Raw genomic sequence first — 13368 nt, 5'->3', positions numbered from 1 at the left:
ATGTAGTGCTGGGGAAAAAATGAATCTCGATTAATTACATCCGAAATAAGTTTGTTTTGGCATAATATTTTTATAACATATATTTACGTATACGTATATTTATTATTTATATCTGACACTCACAAATACATAAAAAAATTATTTAAAACAATTCTGTTACAAAGATGTTTCAATTTATTCATAAATTGTATTGTATACATATATATTTTATATCTAAATATAAATAAAATCAGTTATTAGAAATGAGTTATTAAAACTATTATGCTTAGAAATGTGTTGGAAAAATCTTCTCTCCAATAAACAAAAATTGGGGAAAAATAAACGGGGCAAATAATTCAGGGGGGCTAATAATTCTGACTTCAACTGTATATATAAATACACACAGTACCCACACATATTATGTCAAAACAAACTTTTATTTTTGTATGTGATTGATCAAGATTATCTTTTGCCCAGCACTAAAATATACATAAAATGCATATTAAGTTTAGAAATAAAAATCCAATTTAAAAAAATGTTTATCTAATAATTCTGGTATTAAATAAATCATCCACATTAATGACAGTCAATCATCAATAATGAATAAAAATCTGCATTTTTGTCACTTTTGTCTGACAAATAAATGCAGAATCAGGGAAAAGAAGAGACTATATATATATATATATATATATATATATATATATATATATATATATATATATATATACAGTTGAAGTCAGAATTATTAGCCCCCCTGAATTATTAGCACCCCTGTTTATTTTTTTTCCCAAATTTCTGTTTAATGGAGGGAAGGTTGTTTCAGCACATTTCTAAGCATAAAAGTTTTAAAAACTTATTTCTAATAACTGATTTATTTTATCTTTGTCATAATGACAGTAAATAATATTTTACTTGATATTTTTCAAGACACTTCTATACAGCTTAAAATGACATTTAAAGGCTTAACATGGTTAATTAGGTTAACTAGGCAGGTCAGGGTAATTAGGCAAAGTATTGTATAATGATGGTTTGCTCTGTAAATTATTTTAAAAAAAAATAGCTTAAAGGGGCTAATAATTTTGTCCCAAAAATGGCTTTTAAAAAATTAATAACTGCTTTTATTCTAGCCGAACTAAAACAAATAAGACTTTTTCCAGAAGAAAAAATATTATTAGACATACCGTGAAAATTTCATTGCTCTGTTAAAAATAATTTGGGAAATATTTAAAAAAGAAAATAAAAATCAAAAGGGGGCTAATAATTCTGACTTCAACTGTATATATATATATATATATATATATATATATATATATATATATATATATATATATATATAGGTGAAGAGGCTATATATATATATCGGTGAAGAGAAGATACTCTATTCATGCCTTTATTTTGTAAATTTGTAGTTTATTGTATTTGTAATATTCAAGTAGTTTTGTTAGGGTTTTTGCTTATCCTTCTTTGAATGAGGGTAGGGTGTTTTTGTGTGATTATTTTCTTTTTTTTGTAGGAGGCACCTCTTTCTCTAGAGAACAAAAAAAAAACACACCCAGCCATGCTGAAGTGTGGAATGGAATTATACACAAAAGTCCTTTCAAGTCAATGATCAATCAGAGTCTCTCTCTACAACTGCACATTATCAAGCAGCGGCTCCTCAGAAACAGACAACTCACAGAGAATGATGGGACTGATCAGACATAGTGTTGGGAGGCCTTGACCTTTGTCTCCTTTTATAAACCGCGGAGGAAGTTGCGCTTGATCCCAGTGTTTTCCAGCACCTGCAAAATGTCAACCTGTTTAGATTTGAAGCAGAGACGCTGATAGGACCATCTGGACCTTCACTCATGACATCCGACCACGGCCCATGTTCATGGCCAACACACCCTGGAAAATGGATCAGCGAAGATCATTCATTTGAAACATTTGGTGAAAACCCTAGTCAAAAACAGAAGAAAAAAAGAGGATTCAAACATTAGAGCTAGCTCAGCTGATTCAATGTTCAACTACCAACTAGTAAAAAGATACTTGTCTGCTGTAAATATTAGTTGGGAAGGCTTTTTTCCGCTTGTCAAAACAAAGACCTGCCATTGGCTTAATCTTCAGTTGATTGTCTTAAACACATTAACACATTCTTGACTTCCACTCTCATCTGGAAAACTGCCTGGCAGTTAAAATGCATCCAGACCAGGTGCAGGCTTTATTAGGTCAGTTGTATTTCTTTCTTCTATTTCAACAAAACCCTACAAACTTGTAAGCTTGTGAATTTTTGGTTAATATTTGGTCACACAAAAATGCACATTTTACATTGTCAGTAGCATTGGGATCAATTATGTACACTCAAAAAAATATTTTTGCTTCTCTTTCAAACTACTTTTTTTACAATGAGCTGAAACAAAACTTAAAAAAACAACTTAACTTGAAAACTGCTTAACCCATTTGTGCCCAATTTTTAAAAATAGTTTCATGGATGCAGCCTTGTTAAAAGTGCCTTATAAGTAAAGTTCAAATAACTAATTTCGAGAGGAGTACGTGATAAGATTGTGCACTGCTGGCCACTCATCCATAATTGGTAATAATCCAATCGGAATGATCCTAGCTTAATATAAATGGATCACTTTCTCCTTATGGCTCTATCTTCTTTTTGGAAAAACCCCCCTTCCACCCCATCTCCTCCTTTTTCTCCCCTTCTAAAGGGGGAGCGATTGAGACCTACCTGATCTTGGATCCCCTGATATGCTTCTAAACCTGGGCTCAAATATCTTCGAGCTCAGGGTTCTCTCCTGGGACAGCATGCCAAACCTGCTATAAATGCCAAGCATATCTAAGTGGGAACTCTTGAAACATGTCTTACATTTATTTTCTTCAGGTTTTTGATTTTTTTTTTCAATATACGCTAACTATAGTTGCCAGTGGACAAATAAGTTGTAAGAACCTTTCATTGTAAAATTTGAATAGGAGGAGAACATTTAGCATTCTAGCTCAAAACCTCTGCTTTCAACAGATCAATTTATAATCATTAAGCATTTTCAGTGAATCTTATTTTTGTAGACATCAGACTAAAATAGGTAAACATGTTAGTAATAGGTGAAGCTGCTGATTCTGTTTGTGGAGTTGTTTATTGATCCGGATTAGCTGAGACTTTGAGAGATTTATTGAGTTTTCATTTGAGTTCTTAAGGCTATGTCCACACGTACACAGGTATTTATGTAAGCAAACACAGACCCTACTGCTTTAAAAATCTTTACCCTGACAAGTGTTTTCAAAAATTTAGGTTTCAGTGACCTGAAACTACGTTTTTGTGTCGAAAAAACCCATGTTTGTTTGGACAGCAGGGCTTAAAGTTGTAACTGAATTAACTTGTTTTGTGTTTTTCAGCGATTCTGCTTGTTAACAGCAGGAGTTCATTATGCTTTGTTCATTCTGCACTTTAACTCTGCTCCAGTGTTATTTTAAGTGTTATTAAGTGTTAGAATTAAGTTTTACTCTGAGGATTTTGCTGTATCAAATTGTGTATCAAAAAAGTCAACTTTAAAGTAAAGATTTCATTTAAAGAGTTAAGTTAAATTTAGATGGAGTATTACAAAAGCAAAATAAATAAATAAAACGTTAAACAAGACCAAAAACCTTGACTTATTAACTTATTAACACATTATTCCCCATATTCATGATTTATATACTTACAAATTTGCGTTGCTGCTTAAACTTTTGACAAAATAAACAAAAAACTAAAGATCTCTCAAAAGATTTGTTTTGTTTGGATGAATCTTTAGACCTTAATGATTATGTTGATATACATTTGTGAAGGAAAAAGAAATTAATAACAGGAATATTGACTTTATTTGGGAGGGTTTGCGTCCATTTTTAATCCTGGGAAGGAAGCTGAAAGCTTCATGAGAGAAAGTAAATCAATTCCTTTTTTTTCTTTCTTGAAATCTTTAATTTGTTTCAAGAAAGAAAACATGTAGATTTTAACATGTAGAAAATTACCCAAGGAAAGGAAAATGGAAACTATGAACTTTGGCAACGATAGTTGCTGGTGGGCTTAAAGGGGTTAATTGTTTTATGTACAATTAAATTAATTTTTGTAAAAACGATTAAGTTAAATTAATTGATTTGTGTTGAACAACATGAAGCAATTGTGTACAACTTTCAAAGTTTTTCTTTAAGTGAACATGGTGAATTTGCTTGACCCCACGCACATACATCACTGACACAAATAATTAAGTGGATTTACTAAATAGTTTTTGAGGTAAGTGGTTGCAAAAAAATTCTTTGGCCCGAATTTAAACAAACAAATTAAATTTATTAATGTTCAACTTGTTTGTTTAAATCCAGCGGATATAAATTGTTTGCAAGCATTTACCTTTAAAAAATTAAGTTACTTAAAATGAACCATTTTTTCAATCTATGTTCATGCTTTACTTTTTAAACAAGTGCAGAATCATTTTTGTAGCTTATATTTTTGTAACTTTTGAAGGGAAAAAAACACTGTCATATACACTATCAAATCAAGTAAACTTGTAAGATGTGAGTTTGACTGTAAACTGATAAATTAAGCTTTGGACTTTACTTATGTTAACACATTACTTATTATTCTTTCAACAGAATCAAAGAATAAACTGGTGTAATGTGTTTTACCACTAAATCAGGCCAAAATTAACTTCATTTGGGATTCATTTTAAGAGTTTAACACTGCTTGCCCAAGTGAAAAGTTTACTTTGACTAGAGCCCTGTTCAGACTGTAATTGTTTCTCGGGGGGATGTAAGGGATTTTCACTACTTGCTGATTTTATAGCTGTTCATCTAGAATGTCTGTGTTTTTCAACCATGATGTGTAAAAATTTCCTGCCAAATTATTTGCTGTTTTTTGACAAACATCGACGTCCTAGGGTGATTTAATTGCTGTCTAAATCCACATCTCTGAGTTTCTAAAGAACGTCAATTAAAAAGTAATTGTTTAAAGCCTTTTTGGCCACTAAAGCGCACTGTAAAGTTGCACTTTGCAGCATCTTGCTTATTTAATAGATGCGCTTCTTCTGTTTAACACAAAAGAAGATATTTCAAAGAAAGATGAAAACCTGTAAACATTACCATCCATCAAAGGGAAACAAATACTATGGAAGTCAAAGGTTACAGGTTTCTAGCTTTCTTCAGCATGTCTTCTTTTGTGTTTAACAGAAGAAAGAAACTCTTATACATTTAAAAGAAGTAAAGGGTGCGTAAATGATGACAGAATTTTCATTTTGTGGTGAATTCTCCCTTTAAAAATAGACATTGTTCTAGATAGTTTGTCTGTGCATTTTATTAATCAATGACAAGTTGCAAAGCCATTTTTTTTTGTGTTGTTGCGATTGTCAAATACTGGCTGTTGTCATGATGATCGCGCCAGATCTTACCCTGTATGAGTCTAGCATGAATTTTATCATAGTTAGTACTTCACTATGGATCCCACTTCTAAATACTGATATATGATTGAGAATGTGAATGGTAATATGAGACACATAGTTCTGGGTTCATAAGATTACAAACACCTACATCCTCAACAAACTCATCTTCATCTGAAAGCATGTGTTTAATCACAGAGGAGAAATGGAGAATATTCTTTTCAGATGTCTCCATGATGCGCAGGTATTTCAACTACTGAATGAAGAGAAAGAACATTGTTCAGCCTTTAGGGTTAGTACAATGAATAAGTTGACATGTATTTGCAGAGTTACTTCCCACATGGCAATTATCTCTGGCCCCCACAATCAGCTTTTGCTTGTCCCACATGCCGCAGTGAATTACGGTACAGGTCTGGACCAAGTCTGGCTACCATTCAAGGGCCAACCGTGGACCATATCTGGGCCAAGTCTCAGCTAACTTGATAACCCATAACTGGACCTGAACTGGGTCAGATATGTTGGTGTGTCACGACTGCAATGAATTTGATAAACCCATAAAGCATTTTGTTTTATTTGCATGTTTTTTCTCGAAGCAACCCAATTAGTAGAATTTTTTCTTTACTCAAAAATCATTTTAAAGTTTTTTAAAAGTGGGTCAAGATAGTCCAAACTTACGTGGCCCACATATACATTTTTAATATCTGGCCAAAGTCTTGTGTTCCACCTTAAAATCGGTGCCACCTCTGCCAAACCCGGGCCATGTTTGGCCCCCACGCTGTATGCCAGGGCTGGACGAATGGCACCTATGCCAGCTTTTTTGCCAAATCTGGGCCAGAATTCTTTGCTATCTGGGTATGAATCATTGCACTTCAGGCATGCTATGGACGTGCTTTTTTCTCAAAGCGACCTAATTGTTAGAGTTTTTTTATTTGAATATAATAAAATGTATTTTGAATATGGGTCAAGATAGGCCAAACTTACAAGACCCACATATCAATTATTAACATCTGGGTCAAATAATCATTTTACATCTGGTCCAAGTATTGTGTGCCGCCTTTAAGACGGTGCCAACTCTGCCAAATCAGGACCACGTTTGGTCCACATGCTGTATGCTAGTGCCAGATAAAAGCCTGCTGTGCTAGATTAATGGCAATCCTGGACCAAAATCTGCAGATTTTTATTCCACCATTGAGTTTATTTATTTACTTGTTTAAATGTGTGTAAATTTATATTAATTCAGTTTTTAAATTAATTTCAGTAATATTATTGACTAAAATGAAAATATCCATATGTTTTATTTACAATACAGTGTGTAAAGTAAAATGTTTTGTCTTGTAGTAGATCTATTATATGAGAGACTTGCTTTGTTTACCAAATAAGTGGTTTTAATTGGATTTGCATTGTAAACATTAAAAAAGTTAGGAAATGTGTTATTTTTTGTATTTTATAAATTAAGTTTTGATACTCCTAAAATCACTCTGCATTAATTTAAAAAAGAAATTCCCTACAGAAATAGCGAAAAATATCCATAGGGTCTGTCGGGCCCTAGTTATAGCTCTAGTCAAAAGGGAACCATCAAAATAAAGTCTTTCCAAAGATTTCTTCTTAAAAAGTTAACACCTTTTCATGGAACATATCATAAAATCAAGCCTTCGGAAAGTACACCTGCGGTAGGTCCTCCGTGTTTCCCAATGAAACGGTGACAAATTTCTCTGACTTTTCCATGGTCTCGGTTTCACTGCTATATGTCATTAACAGTTTCCATAACTTTGACCCCTTTGAGAAAATGCTATGTTAAACAATTCAGCGATTATGCTTTTTTAACAGTCATAACTTATGTGCATCTACTTGAGAGCGCCTTTTCCCCCCATCTGTCCATTTTAGATTAGTCATCCTGTCAGGTTCGGTGAACACCATAGCACCTTTCCACCGGCAGACCCTGGCAGGAGCAAATGAAAAAAGGGTGTGAAAAAGCAACTCGATGGACCCGACTTGACTCTAGAAATTCGGTATGACTGAAAACGCCAAGGGCAAGGTTAGGGGAGAGGCAAGCATCTGGCACGCCTGTGTTTGACTGGCACATAGTTAAACAATGATGCAGTTTGACAAATTTCAAGCCGAGCTTATGAAAAGATAACATAAACACGAGAGTCACCGGAGTAGTGCATCCACCTGTGTGAGAAGTGTGAGGTAAGTAAAGGTTGCTGCTAATGAGCGCGGCACTGGATTAAGCTCTTTGTAATGTAAATCACTGTCAGATAAAGAGCCTGTGTTTACTCTTAGCATTAATATTTTGATCAGCATGTTTAAGAGAGCCGGCTCCTTAATGCACACGCAGTGGGATGGCTTGGCCTGGACTGGCCTGTCGTCGACCGCGTTAGCATGTCATAAATCTCTTGCCAGGCCCGGTGCGGCTCTCCACGCTCAATCGTGAGACGTGTTCCTCTTAGGTTTTCTTGGCAAATCCTGTGTTATTTCGTTTAGATTTTTTTGGCACATTAATACCCAATTAGCCATCACTGAATGAGTCCTAAAAGGATGAATGTAAGAGCGTGGACTGGGTGGGCTTTCAACCTACAACTTTTTTGACTCACACTTGAAAGCTTGTTTGGTATTTTCCTTGGAGTCACTCTCATTCATCCTTCCTGCAAAACACGGCGTGCACTGTAACGTTTCGCGGAAAACGTAGGAGTTAAAAATTGAGGTTTCAATAACCGAAGGCAGCTTTTTTTTGGCAAATATTCTGTCATTCCCTGATTGGGGTCATTTAAACCGCCCTTAACGGCCGGCTAAACCGCGTACCTGATGCAAAACAGCTGTTTATGGGTGTAAACTGTGTCTGTATTTGTCCACTGCAGCGTCATATAAACAGTGTTGATCATTGTAACCGACAGATTGATTGGCTCAGCCGCTTTCTGTGTGATGGAGTAATATTCATCAGTCACAGTTGAACGTGCGTGTTTGAGAGAGAGAAATGGTTTTGCTAGCCATTAGCAGTTTTCAGACAGGAATATTTGGCTGCACTGGTAATTCCATAAACATTAATATGTCTTTGCAAATTACATAAATGAATTTGAATGTTTTCTTTATTTCACAGAATTAGTCAGCTGTTGGCTTGGCTAACATTAAGCAAGATCTCGCAGCTGTTTGAATGTGACTCAATAAGAAGATTAGACAACATTATGCTTAGCATATGTTGTTAACAGGCATGACCTGATATAGGATTCTGGCGGTATGATAACCTTGAACAAAAATATCACAGTTTCATGGTATTGTGATTACTGCTCTAAAATGTATTCTTTTTAAATTTCTGGATAAAAAAAAAAAAACTAAAACTTTTTTCCCTTTAACACAATATATTTTATTTTAAGAAACATTTGAAATATTCTGGAGGAGTAAACATGTCAGGTTGAATAATAAAAAAAAAATCATTGACTTCTGCAATTATTGCTGTCTTCATTTGTTTCAATTTAAAAACAGCATCTTTGGATATACTTTCTGCTGGAGATACTGTTGTCCTAAAAACAACAACAAAGTAAATAAAAAAATCTTACACATACCTTAAGAACGGTATAGCAGAACATTTTTGGCAGTTTTAAAACCTTGACTTTTCCAAACCGCGGTATACCTTGAAAATGGTTATCGTCCCATGCCTAGCTGTCAATATACTTGTTAATCAGGCTGTGATAGGATTTTTTTAAGTATCAAGACAAAGACATATCTTTCTCTCTGATGGGAGTGAAATCTCATTTGCTAGATGCAATGGTCCTATGGGGTATATTATATATATTATATATTATCTGTGTACCCATATTTTGCAGAAGAATAACCTGATTATGGTGTTAAAGGATTGGTTTTCTTTCATGTTGAAACATAGGGTAGAGTGGGGATAAAGTATCATTTTTCATAAAAACCTAATTTAAAAGATGTTTTAAACAGAAATAAATTTTTGCTGTGGTCACCAACTCATAAGTGTGGTCTTAATATTGGGTGGTATTTTGAAAAAATGTAGGACAGTATTGAAATAATTTCATTTTAAACACACTTTTTGCACATTGTTACTTTTGACCCCATCAGTGAGGACAAAAGTAACTCAACACCATTTGCTAATTTACTGGCTTAATCATGCTTGTTTTTGAATATATGATTTGGCGATATGGACTAAAATCATTATTTCGATTAATTGAAAATTTTAACTTGATTATGATTAATGAAAGATTATTTTATTTGTTTGTATATATTTTGTCCTTTTAGTTCACTGACAGGTTTTGTACTGTAGATATGCTCATATTACAAGTGAATTCTGAATGAAGGGTGGATTACATGATTTTAAAATAATTAAAGTAAAAGAGATCTGATATGGCTGCAAAGTGCTGAACATTTTACAGTTCAGCAGCTTTATTTTTACAGCATGTCTTGTACATGTCATGTGATTCTACACGCGGGAGGGAAAGTAAACGAAAAAAATCAACCTGGAAAAATTCAATTGTATTCGTTATAGGTTTTGAATGTCGATTTTGATTACTTTTTCGGTTAATTGTCCAACCCTATTATAGCATGCAAAGCAGATGTTTTCAGGGCTTTGAGAAAATTGATTTGTTACTTTTGTCCCATGTTACTTTATCCTCGCTCTCTCCTAAATGGTGACAAAAACAGAAGAGTATGCTCAGAACATGGTTAAAAAAATAAAGCTAACTGATGAGATTTTTAACCCAACCCAAAATGAGCATTTCCAATAAAAAAACATAATAATAAGATAATAAAAAACATTACATTTTTCAATGTAATATTATGCAAACGGTACACAGATTGAGATCACATACAAATGAAAGAAAAAGAGAAAAAACATCAACAAAGAACAGATGAACAACAAAACAGTCAGGTACCGGCAGGTGTGTTTGTGTGCCTGTGTTTGTGTGCGCGCATGTAAAGGTAACTGGGTGGACAGGTCAGAGTGCATAAATAAGAGAACAATTATTTATACAACATGCATAACAGTAGAAAATTATTATAGGTCATACATATCAATAAATAAAGGAAATAACATAGATATAAAATAAAACAGACAGATACTGATCAGTGGTAAAGAGTGACAACAGTGATAGTTTTGTTGTGATAGGTATAATAACAATAAAAAATGGGCAACCATAATAATAATAATAATAATTACAACAACTACTACATCAAAAAAAAATACATTTAATCAACACATAAAAATTTATTCTGGAGGATCACTCTAAACTGAAGTTATGAAGCTGGAAATTCAGCTTTAATACAGGAAAATATTTCATTTTTAAATGTGTTTCTATTTTAATATATTTTAAAATTAAGTTTTTCCCTGTTTATCTAGTTGAAAGTCATTTTAAATTATATTTATAGTTCATAATTTTTGATCAAATAAATGCAGCCTTTTATATATATTGTTGGACTTTTACATAATTTAATCTTATAAAGATGAGCTCATCTTTTATAATATTTCAGATTTGAAGGTATTTCGTTCTATTGTTTCACAACTAAATTTCACTCTGATGCAAATCCAATTTGCTCAGTGATGCAATGTCCCTGTTGGATTTTTTTTGTACAAATGCAGCCCATCTGGATGCTAAAAAAAATATAGATTTCTTTCCTCCACCACAATGGACTTGTAACCCACATATTCATCCCCTGATTGTTGTGTACACATATTCCAGAGGAAAAAAAGAAGTGATTACAGTGTTAAAGACTTTCTGTTCCCAACTGAAACTATCCATCATCTTAAAACATAAACAGTGACAAAAAACAACTGAGTGTGACCGGCTCGCTACTATTTTCCAGACCATTACGATTACGTATAGCATTCACTTAACAAAAATGACCGGAAGTCCTGAAGTCATTCAAAGACGGCCGATAACATCTTGAACAAGAAATTGCAGAATAGGGAGAAACAATATTGCATTATTTCAGCCTCCTAATGACTGCCGTTCGGTTGACCGCAACCACAGACTTACATACTGCGTGTAGTCCGGACTACTTTATTTAGAACACGAAAAAAAAATCTAAATAACACTTTGCTTAATGACCATTTCTTACTGCAAAATGTTTATGTGGTTTGAGGAGCCGGGAAGAGAGCAAGCTAAGTAATGTATTATGAGATCCAGACCTTTAAAGGCAGGAAAAGACATAAATCATAGCTAATATACTCAGGCTATAAATTGATGAAAGTGAAAAGAAGTGTGGTGCAAACCGCTCATTGCTGCATGCTGAGCCGACTGGTTTGGAGGCTCTTATGTGGAGCTGTATTGTTTTGAGAGTTAGTACTGAGTTCATCTGTCATTAAATGGCTGTGATGGATTGATCCGAAAACTCTTAATATAGACCGGAGAAGTTTTGCTGCGCTTAGACTCGACTTCAAACCACATTCTCATGGACGTCCAGGCCTGACCATATCATGCATATTGCAAACAAAAAGTGTTGACTGAATTCAACACGTTTGTTTTTGGTTTGGTTCATGCATCCCCAGAAGGAAGCCATGTTGTTGTTGTCTTTTTAATTATTGTGAAACACTGTTAAAAAAACTAAAAAAGCAAATGAGTGTAATCTGCAGTAAAATAAAAATATCCCTGCGCTACTTAAAAATACTTTAATTTAGACACACAAGTTCAAGACCTTGAAAGTAATTGAAAACAAACACAGGGCCTTGAAAGTGCTTGAATTAAATTTTAAATAAAGTTTGTTCATGGTGTTATTTTAAAAGCAATTGTCTTGTGTGCTTGTGGTAAGAGTGTAGACGGAGTAGCATGATGCTGATTGCATCCACTCTAGACAGTGCTCGTGTTTCCAGGCGCACCTAGTTGAAAACATCTTAGCTTTTTAGAATCCCGCTAGCGCACCGTGAGTCATGTGACTACAACAATCAACTTCACACTTTGTATGGAATATACACATTTCAGTAATAACAGTAGACTAATTACCTCAGACAAACACAGCTCACCCAAACACTGAAGTGCTTTTTAATTTTCCCCATAAGTAACACTTGGTCAAACCGTAGCTGCAGTTCTGATACATTAACTCTCGACATTCCTGCAGTGTTTGAAAAATTACTAAATGGGATTTACTGTAGATTAAAAACTAATAAAACAATATTTTGACTTATTCTTAATTTAGAATTAAGTCTCTATTAAGTGAATATGCACATGGTTAACATTAACCGGTTTAATCATGATATTACTTTTAACAAAAACATTTAAAACATTTTAATTGTACATAAAATTTTGTTCACCCTTAAAAAATACATCTATGCATTCAAAACATCATCATTACTCGGACACTTATTTATGTAAATTTCAAGTGTAAGGGAAATCTAAAGTTCAGTAATGATTTTCATAATGCTGTAAATGCTGGCATTGTGAATTACGAAGGTGCTTGATTTAAAGTAAATAGTGCTTTAAAAAGTCATTGAAAGTCCTTGAATTTTTTTGTTCATGAACGAGTTGGAACCCTGTATATATTACAGTGTAAAAAAGGCAGGGTTCTACACAACCTATTCATGTTGTCCCAACACAAATTGATTAGGTTTACAAATTTAAGTCTATTGAACATAAAACAATTAAGTTGTTTCCCAAAGAAATCTCTAAAATTGTATTGTTTTAGCTCATTTTAAATAAGTATTTTGAACAAACAGCAGAATCTTTTTTTTTAGGGTATCTGAATGTAAATAAAAGTGAATATGTCAATCAGAAGAGCTCAATCCTGTTTTGGACTTTTAAATATACTAAATATAAACAGAAATATATACAGAACATACTGGCAACCACCTTGAACCACTTGATAATTTATAAAAATTCCCAGGATAAAGTATCTTTGCTTCTTGGGCTGCAGAATATATTGTTTTATCATCAATATCACAATGTGTGAATCTGCAATAGTCAAATCGCTGGATCTGCAACGTCAATTCAGATTAATATAGCATGAAATTTTCATTTTAATGTGTTGTTAATGCCTGTAAATGTGTGATTTCAGGTGA

General features: G+C 33.5%; 1 long non-coding RNA gene across 2 annotated transcripts in view; it reads left to right on the top strand.

Moving 5' to 3' along the window:
* LOC137496701 (uncharacterized) overlaps nt 1-13368 on the top strand; it is an 82419-nt gene that overhangs the window by 56396 nt on the left and 12655 nt on the right. The window contains exon 3 of one of the 2 annotated variants that reach the window (XR_015502659.1): nt 1493-2906. The exons of the other annotated variant lie outside the window; for it this stretch is intronic. This is a non-coding gene — a long non-coding RNA (uncharacterized LOC137496701). Of the gene's footprint in view, nt 1-1492; nt 2907-13368 lie in introns of those variants that run through there. 2 annotated transcript variants of the gene reach the window in all.

The sequence above is a fragment of the Danio rerio genome, chromosome 11 (assembly GCF_052040795.2).
Source record: "Danio rerio strain M-AB ecotype USA chromosome 11, GRCz13ab, whole genome shotgun sequence".
Classification (NCBI taxonomy): Eukaryota; Metazoa; Chordata; class Actinopteri; order Cypriniformes; family Danionidae; genus Danio; species Danio rerio.
The sequence above is the reverse complement of the archived record's forward strand: the minus strand, read 5'-3'. Positions and strand labels throughout refer to the sequence as shown.